Source organism: Triticum urartu, chromosome 5A (assembly GCF_056163025.1).
Source record: "Triticum urartu cultivar PI428250 chromosome 5A, HENAU_Tu73, whole genome shotgun sequence".
In the NCBI taxonomy this organism is placed as follows: Eukaryota; Viridiplantae; Streptophyta; class Magnoliopsida; order Poales; family Poaceae; genus Triticum; species Triticum urartu.
The window spans coordinates 625,203,463-625,226,560 of NC_141877.1; the positions used below are offsets into that span (position 1 = coordinate 625,203,463).

General features: G+C 45.4%; 1 pseudogene; it reads right to left on the bottom strand.

Annotated features, from left to right (window-relative positions):
* Positions 1–485: 485 nt before the first annotated feature.
* On the bottom strand, positions 486–22,555 carry LOC125507524 (xylan O-acetyltransferase 14-like; annotated as a pseudogene).
* Positions 22,556–23,098: the final 543 nt, after the last annotated feature.

Below are 23,098 nucleotides of genomic sequence, written 5' to 3' on the forward strand. Positions count from 1 at the left end.
ACCAAACAGCCTCAACATCATGCATTTGATACAACATTGCCAAGCCTAACCTTTTGTTGCGTTGTCTTCAATAGTTCAACAATAAGTTAACAAAATACAATCCGGCCCAAGGCCGAAATCACCGTTTTGACCTTTAAGCACGTGTGGAACTATTTCAAGATCTGACTGCTGGTAGACGAACTACCGCCAAAGTGAACCGCGGTAGCCCTCAGCCCACATTTGGTCCACGGCTGCTACATGGCAGAAGTCTATCTCTAACGGCTGCTACCGGGGTCTATCGCCATTGACCGTGTCAGTAGCCCATTAACCCTACCACTGCCTTGTAGTATGGTGGTAGACCAGAAGGTCAAATCGTGAAAAGGTTTTAAAGCAAAGAAATTTCATGATTAATTTCGTTAATAAGTTCGAAAGCCAAAACGGTGATTTTTAGCCCGGCTCAGTTACTCTGGTGACATAGTGTGCAACCCCTTTGTAACGTCATTTTGTCATGAGACGATGTGCGCGTAGAGGAGTTGGTTCCAGACGTCGGGCACGCCGGGGAGGCACCGGTGGATGCAGTCCGCGTAGCTGCTCGCGTCCCTCGCCTGCGCGTCCGTGATGGGCTCCCACTGCCGCCGGTGCACCGACGGGTGCGCGTCCTTGCGCCGCCCCGACATCGCCGTCACGTTCACCAGCCGCCGCGCCTGCTCCTCTACCGCATGCGCGAACGCCGGGTCCGTGACGCCACGCCGCGCCTGCTCCTCTACCGCACGCGCGAACGCCGGGTCCGTGACGCCACGCTGGTAGCGGCCCCCCTCCTCCGCCGCAGCGATCGGCTCCGTCTCGTTGTAGCACCCGTGGCTGGTGCCGCCGCCGGCGTCGTCGGCCCACTCGTCGGAGGGGAGGTGAGTCGGCGACATGGTCATGAAGAAGAGGCGGGTGCGTGCGCGGCCGACGTGGAACTCGAACCAGTCGGCCCACGTCGCGAGCGCCAGCTCGAAAGTGCGCACGCCGTCGACCGCCTTGGTCACCCCGCAGTACTCGTCCTCTTTCGCCGCAGGTGCCTCGAACGACCCCCACCTGCAACGCATCCACGCACGCGTCTATGATCGAAGGTTAACCAAGTTAGAGGCAAGTCAACGGTTCAATGATCAGTCCGTACTAACCGGACTTCGATGGAGGGGCGGCGCCACCAGAGGTAGGAGTTGAAGACGAGCACGTCGGCGTACGTCCAGTGCCGGACGTGCTTGAGGATGGACGAGGTGTTGGAAATATGAGCAATTTACCAAATGATTTTATTAACAAAAATATTAGATAAAGCATGACTAATATAGTAGAGATAAAACAAGTCATGCGTTTTGACAGAGAGAAGGTAAATAGCTTCTGTATATATGAACCGTAGCCTATCATATCTAAACCAGACAGTATAGCAAGTAGCATATATGAAGCAGAACCTATCATGCATACCCATTTGCATCCTATAGGTTTGCACCCATAAGGACGATCAGTTATCTCTCAAGTTTCATTCGCCAAGATGGAATCCATCTCGCTACGAACCGCTTCCTTCTAGTAGTCAGCATCTTTAGATGCATAGGCCTCTGAAATAGAACTGGGAGTGTCATCTATAAGGTACACAAGAAAATCATCACCAAAGGACTTTGCAGTCCTCTGTCTCTTGCTCCTAATAGGAACTTCATTGTTCTCCTTCACAGGACTTTCAAAGTGTTCCATCGAAATTGTAGGTTCGGTAATTGTAACTGGTTCCTGATTCGATAAACTAGGCATCTCCTGATTAGATGAGGTAGCCATATCCTTCATGGGAAACATATCTTCAAAGAAAGTCGCATCATTCGACTCCATGATCGTACCGACATGCATGTCAGGTACCTCAGATTTTACAACCAAGAATCTATAGCCAATGCTATGAAAAGCATATCCCAGGAAAACACAATCCACAGTCTTTGGTCCAAACTTCCGCTTCTTTGAAATTGGAGCATTGACTTTCGTCAAACAACCCCATGTTCGCAGATAAGATAGTTTTAACCTTTTCTTCTCCCATTCCTCGAATGGAGTTATCTCTTTGTTCTTTGTGGGGACTCAGTTCAGGACATGACATGCTGTCAATATCGCCTCCCCCCATCATGCCTTGCAGATACCCGATGTGTCTAACATGGCGTTAACCAAATCAGTTAGAGTACGGTTCTTTCTTTCGGCCACCCCATTTGACTGAGGTGAGTAGGGAGGCGTCCTCTCATGGATTATACCATGTTCCGCACAAAAAGCATCAAACTCATTGGAAAAATACTCTCCACCACGGTCGGACCTAAGCCTCTTGATTTTCCGATCAAGTTGGTTTTCCACTTCAGCTTTATAGATCTTGAAAAAGTTCAAAGCCTCATCCTTAGATTTCAAAAGTTACACACGGCAGTATCTAGTGGAGTCATCAATTAACGTCATGAAATATTTCTTTCCACCTTTTGTCAACACACCATTCATTTCACATAGATCTGAATGTATGAGCTCTAGTGGTGCAAGATTTCTTATTTCCGCAGTCGTGTGGGACTTACGAGGTTGCTTAGCTTGCACACACACTTGACACTTAGATTCCTTGACGGTGGTGAAACTAGGGGTTAAGTTCAACTTCGCTAGTCGCGACATGCAACCAAAGTTAACATGACAAAGACGTGAATGCCACGCATTGGATTTACTATGTTGCAAATATGATTAACAACTTTATTGCAAACGTCTGATAAGGATAAACGAAACAAGCCTCCTGACTCATAACCTTTACCAACAAAGGTTTCATACTTAGATATTATAAATTTATTCGACTCAAAGACAAGCTTGTAGCCATCTCTACACAGAAGAGATCCGCTAACAAGATTTTTATTGACGGAGGGGACATAATGCACGTTCTTCAGCCGCACAATCTTCCCCGAAATAAACTTCAGATCGACCGTGCCAACACCACGAACAGAAGCACTTGAACCGTTGCCCATCAGCATGGTTGAAGTCCCTGCGGTCTGATAAGACGAAAACATGGAAATATCACCTCATACATGCACATTAGCACCCGTGTCAATCAACCAGTCAGGAGAATGACATACTGAAAGAATAGTGGGAAATATACCATACCCAGCATCCTTCATGTCAGTGTCTCCAATGACAACATTAGCGGTCTTGTCGCCTTTCCCAGGATGACGCTTTTCATAGCGATTAGGGCAACTAGGAGCCCAATGATCAGGATCCCCACACACATGACAAGTACCTTTCTTCTTGCCATTCTTCTTCTTGAAGTACGTGTGTTGCACAACCTTGTTCTTCCCATCAAACTTTGCTTTTCCATCAAACTTGCCCTTGTTCTTGAACTTGTGGGGCTGGAAGTTCTGCTTCTGTACCACATTGGCACTAGATCCTCCCTCGATACCTCGAGCACGTGTGTCCTTCGCTCTCGCCTTTTCTTCCATATCAAGAGTGCCCATGAGATCCAGGACGGAAAACTTCTGCCTCTTATGCTTCAGCAAGGTAGCAAAGTTCCTCCATGAAGGAGGAAGCTTAGTGATGATACCTCCGGCAACAAACTTGTCCGGTAGCATACAACTGAAGTGCTCAAGTTCTCTAGCAAATGACTGTATCTCATGAGCTTGCTCAACCACGGAGCGCTCTTCAGTCATCCTGTAAATCATAGAATTGCTCCATGATGTACAGCTCAGTGCCAGCATCCGAGACCCCAAACTTGACCTTGAGTGCATCCCACATATCTTTTCCATTATCAATTGACGCATAAGCATCAATTATGTTCTCACCAAGAACACTCAAGAGAGCAACCTTAAACAGAGTATCCATTTTCTGAAAAGCTTGTGCCTATTGAGCATCAAGCTCTCCTTCAGGTTTGCCGAGAGTGGCGTCATAGCAACTCATGGTTTGAAACCATAAGACTGCTCTCACGCGCCACCTCTTATAGTGGATGCCCTCAAACATAGGAGGTCTCGTGGAAGCAGCAAAACCACTTGGGGTAAATTGTCTATAATAAAGTTTTTGGATTGTTGGAAATATGAGCATTTACCAAATGATTTTATTAACGTAAATACTAGATAAAGCATGACTAATATAGTAGAGATAAAACAAGTCATGCGTTCTGATAGAGAGAAGGTAAATAGCTTCTGCATATATGAACCGTAGCCTATCATATCTAAAGCAGACAGTATAGCAAGTAGCATATATGAAGTAGAACCTATCATGTGTAGGACAAGGACTAGAACAAGGAACTGAGGCAAAACCTTTAATAGGAAAGACAAGAACACGTACGGGGCAGCAGCAGCAGAAGCGCTGGACTTGGGGTCGGTGTCCTCGCCTGCCATGTCGTCGAGGAGGTCGTGGACGTCGGGGAAGAAGTCGTCGTCGGGGAAGTAGTCGTCGGCAACCGGATCGTCCGTGATGAAGCAGCCAGTAGTCGCGCTGAGCGCTCCCCAAAAACCTTATCACCCTTCTCCCGTACAGGACTCAAAATGTGCGGTTTCGGAGGCCTACTGTCCCGACCTGCGGTGCACGCCGCAAGACGGGATGGGGAAGAACGTAGCAGCAGCGCAGTGGTTGGAACTTTGTGGCGAGAGGAAGAGGAGCTTCTGTTGTGTCTCTCTGGAGAGGAGCGACCTCTCCTATATAGGCACAGGAGAAGGACGCGAAGAGGCTGCAGCAGGAGGTGAAGCAACGAAGGGAGACGAAGCGAACAGGCAGCGGCCGAAAAGGCGCGTCGTTCGAATTCAGTGTCCACTACAGAAAACGTTTCAACTCCCACGTCACCTTTCGTATACCCATCGTGTGTGGCACAATTTAGATATCGGCTCGGCTCATTCCCGCAACCCGCATCGCGTCGTGATGAGGCAAGGCGAGGCGAGGCGAGGCGTGGCGTGGCGAGGCGGGCGGCGGAGGAGGAGCACGCGTGGATATCTCTCTTGTACTCATGCTCGTACAAGTGGGGAAAGAACCTCCCTTATAAGGAGGTCAAACTCCTACTAAACTAGCAATGTGGGACTAAACTTTAGTAGTATCCCTTGCCTTGCACAAATGGGCTAAGTGGGCCTCTAGGATTTATTAGGAATTTCTAAAATAGTTATTGGGCTGTTAAAAATAGACTAAATTCCAGCAATCCCCCACCAGATCCCAGAGGCACACAGAAATTTGCCTTTGGTTCCAAAACACTGTTTTATATACTGGTACTGCAGTGGAGACTGTTAAGTTGAACTTCCACCTAAAACTCTATGCTACACTAGTAAGCAACTTGAACAGTGGACTGGGCCTTGAACTGCAAGTTTTCTGCGAATGTAGCTTCACATAAAGCCTTGACCGATACGTGGCTACCATGGATCTTCACCGCGGGTGGAGCTTATGCGTCATACTCCGTGACCTTTCATGAGTTTACTAGAGAGAACCTTACTCTCATAGATTGCGACGTTTGACAATCAGACTCATATAGGTGTGTTCTTCAAAAGATGTTCTGCAGGATAACATCTTTGCTTAAATAAGTCACTTAGAACACATTAAGATATACATCAACTTGCCATGCAGATTAGGAGAGTATGTAATCTTCATGGAGTGGTATTGTGAATAGTAAGGATACTCTCCTCTCAGTTAACCAATAGCTTGTCTTCCACATCTAATTCACGGGATCTCTGATCACAAAGAATAGGTTACCACTGTGAACAACTCATATTGTGGGTCTCATACCCATCTCCCTCGATGCATTATCTATCACATTACGTGATAGATCCTTGGTAAAAGGATCTGCCAGATTTTTAGCCGTTTGGATATAATCCAACGCAATAACTCCAGAGTTTTTCATTTTCCTGACAGACTTTAACCTTCTCTGAACGTGTCTTGATGACTTCAGGTTATCCTTTGAGCTGCTCACTTTCGTGATCATAGTTTGATTGTCGCAGTTCATAAGGACATCCGGTACAGGTTTCTCAACAACCAGCAATTCATTAAAGAGCCGGCGAAGCCAATCTGCTTCAATCGTAGCTGTATCTAGTGCAGTGAGTTCTGCTTCCATTATTGACCTTGTTAAGATGGTCTGCTTGCAAGACTTCCAAGAAACAGCGCCACCTCCATGAGTGAATACATAATCGCTCGTGGCCTTTATCTCATCAGCATCTGAGATCTAGTTTGAGTCACTATACCCTTCAAAGACCTTTGGATGCCCGGTGTAGTGAATTCCATAATTTGCAATGCCTTTCAAATAACGCAAAACTCTTTCTAGAGCTTTCCAATGCACATCTCCTGGTTTTAAAACAAACCGACTCAGTTTGCTAACAGCAAAAGAGATGTCAGATCTTGTAGCACTGGCTAAGTACATAAGCGAGCCAATAATCTGAGAATACTTCAATTGGTCTCTAGCAATTCTTCGATTCTTTCGAAGCAACACACTAGCATCATATGGTGTTGGAGAGAGCTTTCAGTCACTATAGCCAAAGCGACTCAAGATCTTTTCCACATAGTGAGATTGAAGCAATGTAATCCCACCATCATCGTCTCTCAACAACTTGATATTCAGAATGACATCAGCCACTCCTAAATCCTTCATCTCAAAGCAACGAGATAGGAAATCCTTGACCTCCTTAATAACATTCAGATTGGTTCCGAAAATCAGTATGTCATCAACATACAAGCACAGGATAACTCCCTCGCCCCCGCCATGGCGATAGTACACACATTTGTCAGCTTCGTTCACAACAAAGCCTGCAGCTGTTAAAGTTCTTTCAAACTTCTCATGCCATTGTTTGGGTGCTTGCTTTAGTACGTACAAAGACTTCAGCAACTTTCACACTTTCCCTTCCTGACCATCTAGTACAAACCCATCTGGTTGTTCCATATAAATTTCCTCGTCCAACTCTCCATTTAGGAAAGCAGTCTTAACATCCATTTGATGAACGAGAAGACCATGCGAGGCAGCTAGTGAAAGTAGAACTCGAATAGTGGTCAGTCGAGCCACAAGTGAGTAAGTATCAAAGAAGTCTTCACCTTCCTTTTGGGTATAACCCTTAGCCACGAGCCGATCCTTGTACTTTTCAATAGTACCATCAGGCCTAAGCTTCTTCTTGAATACCAATTTGCATCCTATAGGTTTGCACCCATAAGGACGATCAGTTATCTCCCAAGTTTCATTCGCCAAGATGGAATCCATCTCGCTACGAACCGCTTCCTTCCAGTAGTAAGCATCTTCAGATGCATAGGCCTCTGAAATAGAACTGGGAGTGTCATCTATGAGGTACACAAGAAAATCATCACCAAAGGACTTTGCAGTCCTCTGTCTCTTGCTCCTAATAGGAACTTCATTGTTCTCCTCCAAAGGACTCTCAAAGTGTTCCATCGAAATTGTAGGTTCGGTAATTGTAACTGGTTCCTGATTCGATGAACTAGGCATCTCGTGATTAGATGAGGTAGCCATATCCTTCATGGGAAAGATATCTTCAAAGAAAGTCGCATCATTCGACTCCATGATCGTACCGACATGCATGTCAGGTACCTCAGATTTTACAACCAAGAATCTATAGCCAATGATATGAAAAGCATATCCCAGGAAAACACAATCCACAGTCTTTGGTCCAAGCTTCCGCTTCTTTGAAATTGGAGCATTGACTTTCGCCAAACAACCCCATGTTCGCAGATAAGAGAGTTTTAACCTTTTCTTCTCCCATTCCTCGAATGGAGTTATCTCTTTGTTCTTTGTGGGGACTCAGTTCAGGACATGACATGCTGTCAATATCGCCTCCCCCCCCACCATGCCTTGGAGAGACCCGATGTGTCTAACATGGCGTTAACCAAATCAGTTAGAGTACGGTTCTTTCTTTCGGCCACCCCATTTGACTGAGGTGAGTAGGGAGGCGTCCTCTCATGGATTATACCATGTTCCGCACAAAAAGCATCAAACTCATTGGAAAAATACTCTCCACCACGGTCGGACCTAAGCCTCTTGATTTTCCGATCAAGTTGGTTTTCCACTTCAGCTTTATAGATCTTGAAAAAGTTCAAAGCCTCATCCTTAGATTTCAAAAGTTACACACGGCAGTATCTAGTGGAGTCATCAATTAACGTCATGAAATATTTCTTTCCACCTTTTGTCAACACACCGTTCATTTCACATAGATCTGAATGTATGAGCTCTAGTGGTGCAAGATTTCTTATTTCCGCAGTCGTGTGGGACTTACGAGGTTGCTTAGCTTGCACACACACTTGACACTTAGATTCCTTGACGGTGGTGAAACTAGGGGTTAAGTTCAACTTCGCTAGTCGCGACATGCAACCAAAGTTAACATGACAAAGACGTGAATGCCACGCATTGGATTTACTATGTTGCAAATATGATTAACAACTTTATTGCAAACGTCTGATAAGGATAAACGAAACAAGCCTCCTGACTCATAACCTTTACCAACAAAGGTTTCATACTTAGATATTATAAATTTATTCGACTCAAAGACAAGCTTGTAGCCATCTCTACACAGAAGAGATCCGCTAACAAGATTTTTATTGACGGAGGGGACATAATGCACGTTCTTCAGCCGCACAATCTTCCCCGAAATAAACTTCAGATCGACCGTGCCAACACCACGAACAGAAGCACTTGAACCGTTGCCCATCAGCATGGTTGAAGTCCCTGCGGTCTGATAAGACGAAAACATGGAAATATCACCTCATACATGCACATTAGCACCCGTGTCAATCAACCAGTCAGGAGAATGACATACTGAAAGAATAGTGGGAAATATACCATACCCAGCATCCTTCATGTCAGTGTCTCCAATGACAACATTAGCGGTCTTGTCGCCTTTCCCAGGATGACGCTTTTCATAGCGATTAGGGCAACTAGGAGCCCAATGATCAGGATCCCCACACACATGACAAGTACCTTTCTTCTTGCCATTCTTCTTCTTGAAGTACGTGTGTTGCACAACCTTGTTCTTCCCATCAAACTTTGCTTTTCCATCAAACTTGCCCTTGTTCTTGAACTTGTGGGGCTGGAAGTTCTGCTTCTGTACCACATTGGCACTAGATCCTCCCTCGATACCTCGAGCACGTGTGTCCTTCGCTCTCGCCTTTTCTTCCATATCAAGAGTGCCCATGAGATCCAGGACGGAAAACTTCTGCCTCTTATGCTTCAGCAAGGTAGCAAAGTTCCTCCATGAAGGAGGAAGCTTAGTGATGATACCTCCGGCAACAAACTTGTCCGGTAGCATACAACTGAAGTGCTCAAGTTCTCTAGCAAATGACTGTATCTCATGAGCTTGCTCAACCACGGAGCGCTCTTCAGTCATCCTGTAAATCATAGAATTGCTCCATGATGTACAGCTCAGTGCCAGCATCCGAGACCCCAAACTTGACCTTGAGTGCATCCCACATATCTTTTCCATTATCAATTGACGCATAAGCATCAATTATGTTCTCACCAAGAACACTCAAGAGAGCAACCTTAAACAGAGTATCCATTTTCTGAAAAGCTTGTGCCTATTGAGCATCAAGCTCTCCTTCAGGTTTGCCGAGAGTGGCGTCATAGCAACTCATGGTTTGAAACCATAAGACTGCTCTCACGCGCCACCTCTTATAGTGGATGCCCTCAAACATAGGAGGTCTCGTGGAAGCAGCAAAACCACTTGGGGTAAATTGTCTATAATAAGGTTTTTGGATTGTTGGAAATATGAGCATTTACCAAATGATTTTATTAACATAAATACTAGATAAAGCATGACTAATATAGTAGAGATAAAACAAGTCATGCGTTCTGATAGAGAGAAGGTAAATAGCTTCTGCATATATGAACCGTAGCCTATCATATCTAAAGCAGACAGTATAGCAAGTAGCATATATGAAGTAGAACCTATCATGTGTAGGACAAGGACTAGAACAAGGAACTGAGGCAAAACCTTTAATAGGAAAGACAAGAACACGTACGGGGCAGCAGCAGCAGAAGCGCTGGACTTGGGGTCGGTGTCCTCGCCTGCCATGTCGTCGAGGAGGTCGTGGACGTCGGGGAAGAAGTCGTCGTCGGGGAAGTAGTCGTCGGCAACCGGATCGTCCGTGATGAAGCAGCCAGTAGTCGCGCTGAGCGCTCCCCAAAAACCTTATCACCCTTCTCCCGTACAGGACTCAAAATGTGCGGTTTCGGAGGCCTACTGTCCCGACCTGCGGTGCACGCCGCAAGACGGGATGGGGAAGAACGTAGCAGCAGCGCAGTGGTTGGAACTTTGTGGCGAGAGGAAGAGGAGCTTCTGTTGTGTCTCTCTGGAGAGGAGCGACCTCTCCTATATAGGCACAGGAGAAGGACGCGAAGAGGCTGCAGCAGGAGGTGAAGCAACGAAGGGAGACGAAGCGAACAGGCAGCGGCCGAAAAGGCGCGTCGTTCGAATTCAGTGTCCACTACAGAAAACGTTTCAACTCCCACGTCACCTTTCGTATACCCATCGTGTGTGGCATAATTTAGATATCGGCTCGGCTCATTCCCGCAACCCGCATCGCGTCGTGATGAGGCAAGGCGAGGCGAGGCGAGGCGTGGCGTGGCGAGGCGGGCGGCGGAGGAGGAGCACGCGTGGATATCTCTCTTGTACTCATGCTCGTACAAGTGGGGAAAGAACCTCCCTTATAAGGAGGTCAAACTCCTACTAAACTAGCAATGTGGGACTAAACTTTAGTAGTATCCCTTGCCTTGCACAAATGGGCTAAGTGGGCCTCTAGGATTTATTAGGAATTTCTAAAATAGTTATTGGGCTGTTAAAAATAGACTAAATTCCAGCAATCCCCCACCAGATCCCAGAGGCACACAGAAATTTGCCTTTGGTTCCAAAACACTGTTTTATATACTGGTACTGCAGTGGAGACTGTTAAGTTGAACTTCCACCTAAAACTCTATGCTACACTAGTAAGCAACTTGAACAGTGGACTGGGCCTTGAACTGCAAGTTTTCTGCGAATGTAGCTTCACATAAAGCCTTGACCGATACGTGGCTACCATGGATCTTCACCGCGGGTGGAGCTTATGCGTCATACTCCGTGACCTTTCATGAGTTTACTAGAGAGAACCTTACTCTCATAGATTGCGACGTTTGACAATCAGACTCATATAGGTGTGTTCTTCAAAAGATGTTCTGCAGGATAACATCTTTGCTTAAATAAGTCACTTAGAACACATTAAGATATACATCAACTTGCCATGCAGATTAGGAGAGTATGTAATCTTCATGGAGTGGTATTGTGAATAGTAAGGATACTCTCCTCTCAGTTAACCAATAGCTTGTCTTCCACATCTAATTCACGGGATCTCTGATCACAAAGAATAGGTTACCACTGTGAACAACTCATATTGTGGGTCTCATACCCATCTCCCTCGATGCATTATCTATCACATTACGTGATAGATCCTTGGTAAAAGGATCTGCCAGATTTTTAGCCGTTTGGATATAATCCAACGCAATAACTCCAGAGTTTTTCATTTTCCTGACAGACTTTAACCTTCTCTGAACGTGTCTTGATGACTTCAGGTTATCCTTTGAGCTGCTCACTTTCGTGATCATAGTTTGATTGTCGCAGTTCATAAGGACATCCGGTACAGGTTTCTCAACAACCAGCAATTCATTAAAGAGCCGGCGAAGCCAATCTGCTTCAATCGTAGCTGTATCTAGTGCAGTGAGTTCTGCTTCCATTATTGACCTTGTTAAGATGGTCTGCTTGCAAGACTTCCAAGAAACAGCGCCACCTCCATGAGTGAATACATAATCGCTCGTGGCCTTTATCTCATCAGCATCTGAGATCTAGTTTGAGTCACTATACCCTTCAAAGACCTTTGGATGCCCGGTGTAGTGAATTCCATAATTTGCAATGCCTTTCAAATAACGCAAAACTCTTTCTAGAGCTTTCCAATGCACATCTCCTGGTTTTAAAACAAACCGACTCAGTTTGCTAACAGCAAAAGAGATGTCAGATCTTGTAGCACTGGCTAAGTACATAAGCGAGCCAATAATCTGAGAATACTTCAATTGGTCTCTAGCAATTCTTCGATTCTTTCGAAGCAACACACTAGCATCATATGGTGTTGGAGAGAGCTTTCAGTCACTATAGCCAAAGCGACTCAAGATCTTTTCCACATAGTGAGATTGAAGCAATGTAATCCCACCATCATCGTCTCTCAACAACTTGATATTCAGAATGACATCAGCCACTCCTAAATCCTTCATCTCAAAGCAACGAGATAGGAAATCCTTGACCTCCTTAATAACATTCAGATTGGTTCCGAAAATCAGTATGTCATCAACATACAAGCACAGGATAACTCCCTCGCCCCCGCCATGGCGATAGTACACACATTTGTCAGCTTCGTTCACAACAAAGCCTGCAGCTGTTAAAGTTCTTTCAAACTTCTCATGCCATTGTTTGGGTGCTTGCTTTAGTACGTACAAAGACTTCAGCAACTTTCACACTTTCCCTTCCTGACCATCTAGTACAAACCCATCTGGTTGTTCCATATAAATTTCCTCGTCCAACTCTCCATTTAGGAAAGCAGTCTTAACATCCATTTGATGAACGAGAAGACCATGCGAGGCAGCTAGTGAAAGTAGAACTCGAATAGTGGTCAGTCGAGCCACAAGTGAGTAAGTATCAAAGAAGTCTTCACCTTCCTTTTGGGTATAACCCTTAGCCACGAGCCGATCCTTGTACTTTTCAATAGTACCATCAGGCCTAAGCTTCTTCTTGAATACCAATTTGCATCCTATAGGTTTGCACCCATAAGGACGATCAGTTATCTCCCAAGTTTCATTCGCCAAGATGGAATCCATCTCGCTACGAACCGCTTCCTTCCAGTAGTAAGCATCTTCAGATGCATAGGCCTCTGAAATAGAACTGGGAGTGTCATCTATGAGGTACACAAGAAAATCATCACCAAAGGACTTTGCAGTCCTCTGTCTCTTGCTCCTAATAGGAACTTCATTGTTCTCCTCCAAAGGACTTTCAAAGTGTTCCATCGAAATTGTAGGTTCGGTAATTGTAACTGGTTCCTGATTCGATGAACTAGGCATCTCGTGATTAGATGAGGTAGCCATATCCTTCATGGGAAAGATATCTTCAAAGAAAGTCGCATCATTCGACTCCATGATCGTACCGACATGCATGTCAGGTACCTCAGATTTTACAACCAAGAATCTATAGCCAATGATATGAAAAGCATATCCCAGGAAAACACAATCCACAGTCTTTGGTCCAAGCTTCCGCTTCTTTGAAATTGGAGCATTGACTTTCGCCAAACAACCCCATGTTCGCAGATAAGAGAGTTTTAACCTTTTCTTCTCCCATTCCTCGAATGGAGTTATCTCTTTGTTCTTTGTGGGGACTCAGTTCAGGACATGACATGCTGTCAATATCGCCTCCCCCCCCACCATGCCTTGGAGAGACCCGATGTGTCTAACATGGCGTTAACCAAATCAGTTAGAGTACGGTTCTTTCTTTCGGCCACCCCATTTGACTGAGGTGAGTAGGGAGGCATCCTCTCATGGATTATACCATGTTCCGCACAAAAAGCATCAAACTCATTTGAAAAATACTCTCCACCACGGTCGGACCTAAGCCTCTTGATTTTCCGATCAAGTTGGTTTTCCACTTCAGCTTTATAGATCTTGAAAAAGTTCAAAGCCTCATCCTTAGATTTCAGAAGATACACACGGCAGTATCTAGTGGAGTCATCAATTAACGTCATGAAATATTTCTTTTCTCCTTTTGTCAACACACCGTTCATTTCACATAGATCTGAATGTATGAGCTCTAGTGGAGCAAGATTTGTTATTTCTGCAGTCATGTGAGACTTACGGGGTTGCTTAGCTTGCACACACACTTGACACTTAGATCCCTTGACGGTGGTGAAACTAGGGATTAAGTTCAACTTCGCTAGTCGCGACATGCAACCAAAGTTAACATGACAAAGACGTGAATGCCACACATTGGATTCACTATTGTTGCAAATATGATTAACAACTTTATTGCAAACGTCTGATAAGGATAAACGAAACAAGCCTCCCGACTCATAGCCTTTACCAACAAAGGTTCCATACTTGAATATTACAAATTTATTCGACTCAAAGACAAGCTTGTAGCCATCTCTACACAGAAGAGATCCGCTAACAAGATTTTTATTGACGGAGGGGACATAATGCACGTTCTTCAGCCGCACGACCTTCCCTGATGTAAACTTCAGATCGACCGTGCCAACACCACGAACAGAAGCACTTGAACCGTTGCCCATCAGCACGGTTGAAGTCCCTGCGGTCTGATAAGACGAAAACATGGAAATATCACCGCATACATGCATATTAGCACCCGTGTCAATCAACCAGTCAGGAGAATGACATACTGAAAGAATAGTGGGAAATATACCATACTCAGCATCCTTCATGTCAGTGTCTCCAATTACAACATTAGCGGTCTTGTCGCCTTTCCCAGGATGACGCTTGTCATAGCGATTAGGGCAACTAAGAGCCCAATGATCAGGATCCCCACACACATGACAAGCACCTTTCTTCTGACATTCTTCTTCTTGAAGTTCGTGTGTTGCACAACCTTGTTCTTCCCATCAAACTTTGCTTTTCCATCAAACTTGCCCTTGTTCTTGAACTTGTGGGGCTGGAAGTTCTGCTTCTGTACCACATTGGCACTAGATCCTCCCTCGATACCTCGAGCACGTGTGTCCTTCGCTCTCGCCTTTTCTTCAACATCAAGAGTGCCAATGAGATTCGGGACGGAAAACTCCTACCTCTTATGCTTCAGCAAGGTAGCAAAGTTCCTCCATGAAGGAGGAAGCTTAGTGATGATACCTCTGGCAACAAACTTGTCCGGTAGCATACAACTGAAGTGCTCAAGTTCTCTAGCAAATGACTGTATCTCATGAGCTTGCTCAACCACGGAGCGCTCTTCAGTCATCCTTTAATCATAGAATTGCTCCATGATGTACAGCTCAGTGTCAGCATCCGAGACCCCAAACTTGCCCTCGAGTGCATCCCACATATCTTTTCCATTATCAATTGACGCATAAGCATCAACTATGTTCTCACCAAGAACACTCAAGAGAGCAGCCTTAAACAGAGTATCCATTTTCTGAAAACCTTGTGCATGTTGAGCATCAAGCTCTCCTTCAGGTTTGCCGAGAGTGGCGTCATAGCAACTCATGGTTTGAAACCATAAGACTGCTCTCACGCGCCACCTCTTATAGTGGATACCCTCAAACATAGGAGGTCTCGTGGAAGCAGCAAAACCACTTGGGTAAATTGCCTATAATAAGGTTTTTGGATTGTTGGAAATATGAGCAATTTACCAAATGATTTTATTAACATAAATACTAGATAAAGCATGACTAATATAGTAGAGATAAAACTAGTTATGCGTTCTGACAGAGAGAAGGTAAATAGCTTCTGCATATATGAACCGTAGCCTATCATATCTAACGCAGACAGTATAGCAAGTAGCATATATGAAGTAGAACCTATCATGTGTAGGACAAGGACTAGAACAAGTAACTGAGGCAGAACCTTTAATAGGAAAGAAAAGAACACGTACGGGACAGCAGCAGCAGAAGCGCTGGACTTGGGGTCGGTGTCCTCGCCTGCCATGTCGTCGAGGAGGTCGTGGACGTCGGGGAAGAAGTAGTCGTCGGCGACAGGATCGTCCGTGATTTAGCAGCCAGTAGTCGCGCTGAGCGCTCCCCAAAAACCTTATCAACCTTCTCTCGTACAGGACTCAAAAGGTGCGGTTTCGGAGGCCTACTGTCCCGACCTGCGGTGCACGCCGCAAGACGGGATGGGGAAGAACATAGCAGCAGCGCAGTGGTCGGAACTTTGTGGTGAGAGGAAGAGAAGCTTCTGTTGTGTCTCTCTGGAGAGGAGAGACCTCTCTTATATAGGCATAGGAGAAGGACGCGAAGAGGCTGCGGCAGGAGGTGAAGCAAACAGGCAGCGGCCGAAGAGGCGCGTCGTTATCGGCTCGGCTCATTCCCACAACCCGAGGTGAGGCGCGGCGCAGCGCGGCGTGACGAGGCGAGGCGAGGCGAGGCGTGGCGTGGCGAGGCGGGCGGCGGAGGAGGAGCACGCGTGGATATCTCTCTTGTACTCATGCTCGTACAAGTGGGGAAAGAACCTCCCTTATAAGGAGGTCAAACTCCTACTAAACTAGCAATGTGGGACTAAACTTTAGTAGTATCCCTTGCCTTGCACAAATGGGCTAAGTGGGCCTCTAGGATTTATTAGGAATTTCTAAAATAGTTATTGGGCTGTTAAAAATAGACTAAATTCCAGCAATCCCCCACCAGATCCCAGAGGCACACAGAAATTTGCCTTTGGTTCCAAAACACTGTTTTATATACTGGTACTGCAGTGGAGACTGTTAAGTTGAACTTCCACCTAAAACTCTATGCTACACTAGTAAGCAACTTGAACAGTGGACTGGGCCTTGAACTGCAAGTTTTCTGCGAATGTAGCTTCACATAAAGCCTTGACCGATACGTGGCTACCATGGATCTTCACCGCGGGTGGAGCTTATGCGTCATACTCCGTGACCTTTCATGAGTTTACTAGAGAGAACCTTACTCTCATAGATTGCGACGTTTGACAATCAGACTCATATAGGTGTGTTCTTCAAAAGATGTTCTGCAGGATAACATCTTTGCTTAAATAAGTCACTTAGAACACATTAAGATATACATCAACCTGCCATGCAGATTAGGAGAGTATGTAATCTTCATGGAGTGGTATTGTGAATAGTAAGGATACTCTCCTCTCAGTTGACCAATAGCTTGTCTTCCACATCTAATTCTTGGGATCTCTGATCACAAAGAATAGGTTACCACAGTGAACAACTCATATTGTGGGTCTCATACCCATCTCCCTCGATACATTATCTATCACATTACGTGATAGACCCTTGGTAAAAGGATCTGCCAGATTTTTAGCCATTTGGATATAATCCAACGCAATAACTCTAGAGTTTTTCATTTTCCTGACAGAATTTAACCTTCTCTGAACGTGTCTTGATGACTTCATGTTATCCTTTGAGCTGCTCACTTTCGTGATCACAGTTTGATTGTCGCAGTTCATAAGGACACCCGGTACAGGTTTCTCAACAAACGTCAATTCATTCAAGAGCCGGCGAAGCCAATCTGCTTCAACCGTAGCTGTATCTAGTGTTGTGAGTTCTGCTTCCATTATTGACCTTGTTAAGATGGTCTGCTTGCAAGACTTTCAAGAAACAGCGCCACCTCCATGAGTGAATACATAATCACGCGTGGCCTTTATCTCATCAACATCTGAGATCCAGTTTGAGTCACTATACCCTTCAAACACCTTTGGATGCCCGGTGTAGTGAATTCCATAATTTGCAGTGCCTTTCAAATAACGCAAAACTCTTTCTAGAGCTTTCCAATGCACATCTCCTGGTTTTAAAACAAACCGACTCAGTTTGCTAACAGCAAAAGAGATGTCAGGTCTTGTAGCACTGGCTAAGTACATAAGCGAGCCAATAATCTGAGAATATTTCAATTGGTCTCTAGCAATTCTTCGATTCTTTCGAAGCAACACACTAGCATCATATGGTGTTGGAGAGGGCTTGCAGTCACTATAGCCAAAGCGACTCAAGATCTTTTCCACATAGTGAGATTGAAGCAATGTAATCCCACCATCATCGTCTCTCAACAACTTGATATTCAGAATGACATCAGCCACTCCTAAATCATTCATCTCAAAACAATGAGATAGGAAATCCTTGACCTCCTTAATAACATTCAGATTGGTTCCGAAAATCAGTATGTCATCAACATACAAGCACAGGGTAACTCCCTCGCCCCCACCATGGCGATAGTACACACATTTGTCAGCTTCGTTCACAACAAAGCCTGCAGCTGTTAAAGTTCTTTCAAACTTCTCATGCCACTATTTGGGTGCTTGCTTAAGTCCGTACAAAGACTTCAGCAACTTTCACACTTTCCCTTCCTGACCATCTAGTACAAACCCATCTGGTTGTTCCATATAAATTTCCTCGTCCAACTCTCCATTTAAGAAAGCAGTCTTAACATCCATTTGATGAACGAGAAGACCATGCGAGGCAGCTAGTGAAAGTAGAACTCGAATAATGGTCAGTCGAGCCACAGGTGAGTAAGTATCAAAGAAGTCTTCACCTTCCTTTTAGGTATAACCCTTAGCCATGAGCCGAGCCTTGTACTTTTCAATAGTACCATCAGGCCTAAGCTTCTTCTTGAATACCCATTTGCATCCTATAGGTTTGCACCCATAAGGACGATCAGTTATCTCTCAAGTTTCATTCACCAAGAAGGAATCCATCTCGCTACGAACCGCTTCCTTCTAGTAGTCAGCATCTTCAGATGCATAGGCCTCTGAAATAGAACTAGGAGTGTCATCTATGAGGTACACAAGAAAATCATCACCAAAGGACTTTGCAGTCCTCTGTCTCTTGCTCCTAATAGGAACTTCATTGTTCTCCTCCACAGGGCTTTCAAAGTGTTCCATCGAAATTGTAGGTTCGGTAATTGTAACTGGTTCCTGATTCGATGAACTAGGCATCTCCTGATTAGATGGGGTAGCCATATCCTTCATGGGAAAGATATCTTCAAAGAAAGTCGCATCATTCGACTCCATGATCGTACCGACATGCATGTCAGGTACCTCAGATTTTACAACCAAGAATCTATAGCCAATGCTATGAAAAGCATATCCCAGGAAAACACAATCCACAGTCTTTGGTCCAAGCTTCCGTTGCTTTGAAATTGGAGCATTGGCTTTCGTCAAACAACCCCATGTTCGCAGATAAGAGAGTTTTAACCTTTTCTTCTCCCATTCCTCGAATGGAGTTATCTCTTTGTTCTTTGTGGGGACTCGGTTCAGGACATGACATGCTGTCAATATCGCCTCCCCCCACCATGCCTTGGAGAGACCCGATGTGTCTAACATGGCGTTAACCAAATCAGTTAGAGTACGGTTCTTTCTTTCGGCCACCCCATTTGACTGAGGTGAGTAGGGAGGCGTCCTCTCATGGATTATACCATGTTCCGCACAAAAATCATCAAACTCATTGGAAAAATACTCTCCACCATGGTCGGACCTAAGCCTCTTGATTTTCCGATCAAGTTGGTTTTCCACTTCAGCTTTATAGATCTTGAAAAAGTTCAAAGCCCCATCCTTAGATTTCAGAACATACACACGGCAGTACCAAGTGGAGTCACAATTAACGTCATGAAATATTTCTTTCCACCTTTTGTCAACACACCATTCATTTCACATAGATTTGAATGTATGAGCTCTAGTGGTGCAAGATTTCTTATTTCCGCAGTCATGTGAGACTTACGAGGTTGCTTAGCTTGCACACACACTTGACACTTAGATCCCTTGACGGTGGTGAAACTAGGGATTAAGTTCAACTTCGCTAGTCGCGACATGCAACCAAAGTTAACATGACAAAGACGTGAATGCCACACATTGGATTCACTATTGTTGCAAATATGATTAACAACTTTATTGCAAACGTCTGATAAGGATAAACGAAACAAGCCTCCTGACTCATAGCCTTTACCAACAAAGGTTCCATACTTGGATATTACAAATTTATTCGACTCAAAGACAAACTTGTAGCCATCTCTACACAGAAGAGATCCGCTAACAAGATTTTTATTGACGGAGGGGACATAATGCACGTTCTTCAGCCGCACGATCTTCCCCGAAGTAAACTTCAGATCGACCGTGCCAACACCACGAACAGAAGCACTTGAACCGTTGCCCATCAGCACGGTTGAAGTCCCTACGGTCTGATAAGACGAAAACATGGAAATATCACCGCATACATGCACATTAGCACCCGTGTCAATCAACCAGTCAGGAGAATGACATACTGAAAGAATAGTGGGAAATATACCATACCCAGCATCCTTCATGTCAGTGTCTCCAATGACAACATTAGCGGTCTTGCCGCCTTTCCCAGGATGACACTTGTCATAGCGATTAGGGCAACTAGGAGCCCAATGATCAGGATCCCCACACACATGACAAGCACCTTTCTTCTTGCCATTCTTCTTCTTGAAGTTCGTCTGTTGCACAGCCTTGTTCTTCCCATCAAACTTTGCTTTTCCATCAAACTTGTCCTTGTTCTTGAACTTGTGGGGCTGGAACTTCTGCTTCTGTACCACATTGGCACTAGATCCTCCCTCAATACCTCGAGCACGTGTGTCCTTTGCTCTCGCCTTTTCTTCCACATCAAGAGTGCCGATGAGATCCGAGACGGAAAACTCCTGCCTCTTATGCTTCAGCAAGGTAGCAAAGTTCCTCCATGAAGGAGGAAGCTTAGTGATGATACCTCCGGCAACAAACTTGTCCGGTAGCATACAACTGAAGTGCTCAAGTTCTATAGCAAATGATTGTATCTCATGAGCTTGCTCAACCACGGAGCACTCTTCAGTCATCCTGTAATCATAGAATTGCTCCATGATGTACAGCTCAGTGCCAGCATCCGAGACCCCAAACTTGACCTTGAGTGCATCCCAATATCTTTTCCATTATCAATTGACGCATAAGTATCAACTATGTTCTCACCAAGAACACTCAAGAGAGCAGCCTTAAACAGAGTATCCATTTTCCGAAAAGCTTGTGCCTGTTGAGCATCAAGCTCTCCTTCAGGTTTGCCGAGAGTGGCGTCATAGCAATTCATGGTTTGAAGTCATAAGACTGCTCTCACGCGCCACCTCTTATAGTGGATACCCTCAAACATAGGAGGTCTCATGGAAGTAGCAAAACCACTTGGGGTAAATTGCCTATAATAAGGTTTTTGAATTGTTGGAAATATGAGCAATTTACCAAATGATTTTATTAACAGAAATACTACATAAAGCATGACTAATATAGTAGAGATAAAACAAGTCATGCGTTCTGATAGAGAGAAGGTAAATAGCTTCTGCATATATGAACCATAGCCTATCATATCTAAAGCAGACGGTATAGCAAGTAGCATATATGAAGTAGAACCTATCATATGTAGGACAAGGACTAGAACAAGGAACTGAGGCAGAACCTTTAATAGGAAAGATAAGAACACGTACGGGACAACAGCAACAGAAGCGTTGGACTTGGGGTCGGTGTCCTCGCCTGCCATGTCGTCGGGGAAGAAGTCGTCGCCAACCGGATCGTCCGTGTTGAAGCAGACAGTAGTCGCGCTGAGCGCTCCCCAAAAACCTTATCACCCTTCTCCCGTACAGGACTCAAAAGATGCGGTTTCGGAGGCCTACTATCCCGACCTGTGGTGCACGCCACAAGACGGGATGGGGAAGAACGTAGCAACAGCGCAGTGGTCGGAACTTTGTGGCGAGAGGAAGAGGCGCGGCGAGGCGGGCGGCGGAGGAGAAGCGCGCGTGGATATCCCTCTTGTACTCATACTCGTACAAGTGGGGAAGATCCTTCCTTATAAGAAGGTCCAACTTCCAATAAACTAGCAATATAAGACTAAACTTTAGTAGTATCCCTTACCCTGCATAAATGGGCTAAGTGGACCTCTAGAATTTATTAGAAATTTCTAAAATAGTTATTGGGATGCCTAAAATAGACTAAATTCCCGCAGGAGGCGCCCACGGTGCGGTCTGTGACGCGATGGCGCACCGGGTGGTCGGAGTTGGACTCCACCAGCAGCGGCGACCAGTAGAAGTCCACCGACGCGTTGTACTCCTGATACCGATCCATCTGTGATCGGTCGATTAGAGTTCATGCATGTGACTTTGATTGATCGTGCCATGTGATTAGTAAGTTGGTGCATACGTGCACGTTGAAGGAGACGAGGGTTCCGGCGGAGATGAGCGTCTTGTGGAGGCCCTGGGTGGCGGTGTCGATGAGGCAGACCATGGACACCCACTGGTTCCGGTTCAGAGAGTCGCCCACGAACGCCAGCCGCTTCCCGCGCAGCTTCTCCAGCAGCCTCACTTTTCGTTAAACTACACGCATCCATGCATTATGCATGAGGGACGCAGCTTCGGTGCCTTAAAGGCATTTGTTTTTGGGTCACTGACATGTTAGGCCCACGTGTCATAGACACAAAGATAGATGCCTTAAGGCATTGAAGCATCATCCATGCATGAGCAGCTGAACAACCGGCAAACACAGTGTGACTTGTATGTACTTCCTTTGTTCGGAATTACTTGTCACGAAAATTGATGTATCTATGCGTATCTTAATTATAGATACATCAATTTTTATTCACTTTTAAGACAAATAATCTGAAATGGAGAAAGTACACACGTGCAGACACGCTACACTTACTTCACTTCACTATGTGTGGGTATGGCACGTACGTACCTAGGAAGGTCGCAACCGTGCGGCTGCCACCGCCAGTGCTGGTACCGGAGGTCCGTCCTGCCGTACCTCCCGCACGCCAGGTTCTCCGACATGAACCGGCAAGCGCTCTCCTTGTACAGCCTCCTCGTCGTACACCCACCGGCCGGAGGACATGTCGCACTCGTCCACACCCCGACCACCGCCGGCGGCAACAGTGGTGGGTGGCGGAGGCATGCTCGGTGGGGGTGATGCCGCTGCTCTTGGCCGTCGTCGTGACCGAGACGGTGGCCGTAGGAGGCGAATGCATCGTCGGCGTTTTCAGGGGCAAAGCCAGGATTTGAGCATAGGGAAGACTGAGACTGATTCGGCGATGAAATAAAAATAGAACATAGTAAATTTATCGAGTGATTTTGATTGATACCTGAATATGCTTCTCGTTGTTTACTCGAACCAATCCCTTCAAAAATGAATGTACTGGTTCTTCTGATCACGACTATGCACAAACCCAAGCACAGTCGATGATTTTTTTTAATCCAAATGACAGAATCAGTGTATTATATCTATTTTTTATATCAATTTGTGAGGATAAAACAGGAGATTGCTGCATCTAACTAATTCCATTTAAATCAAAAATCGGTGTAATCTTAATCCTAATGTGGATTGGTATTGTCAGATCGAACAAACTAATGAAGAGGGACTCACCGCAAATTTTCTTGCGCATCGTCGTGGTCATCGGACGCAGCGTGACAGTTTCCATCATCGGTGGTGATCGCCTGT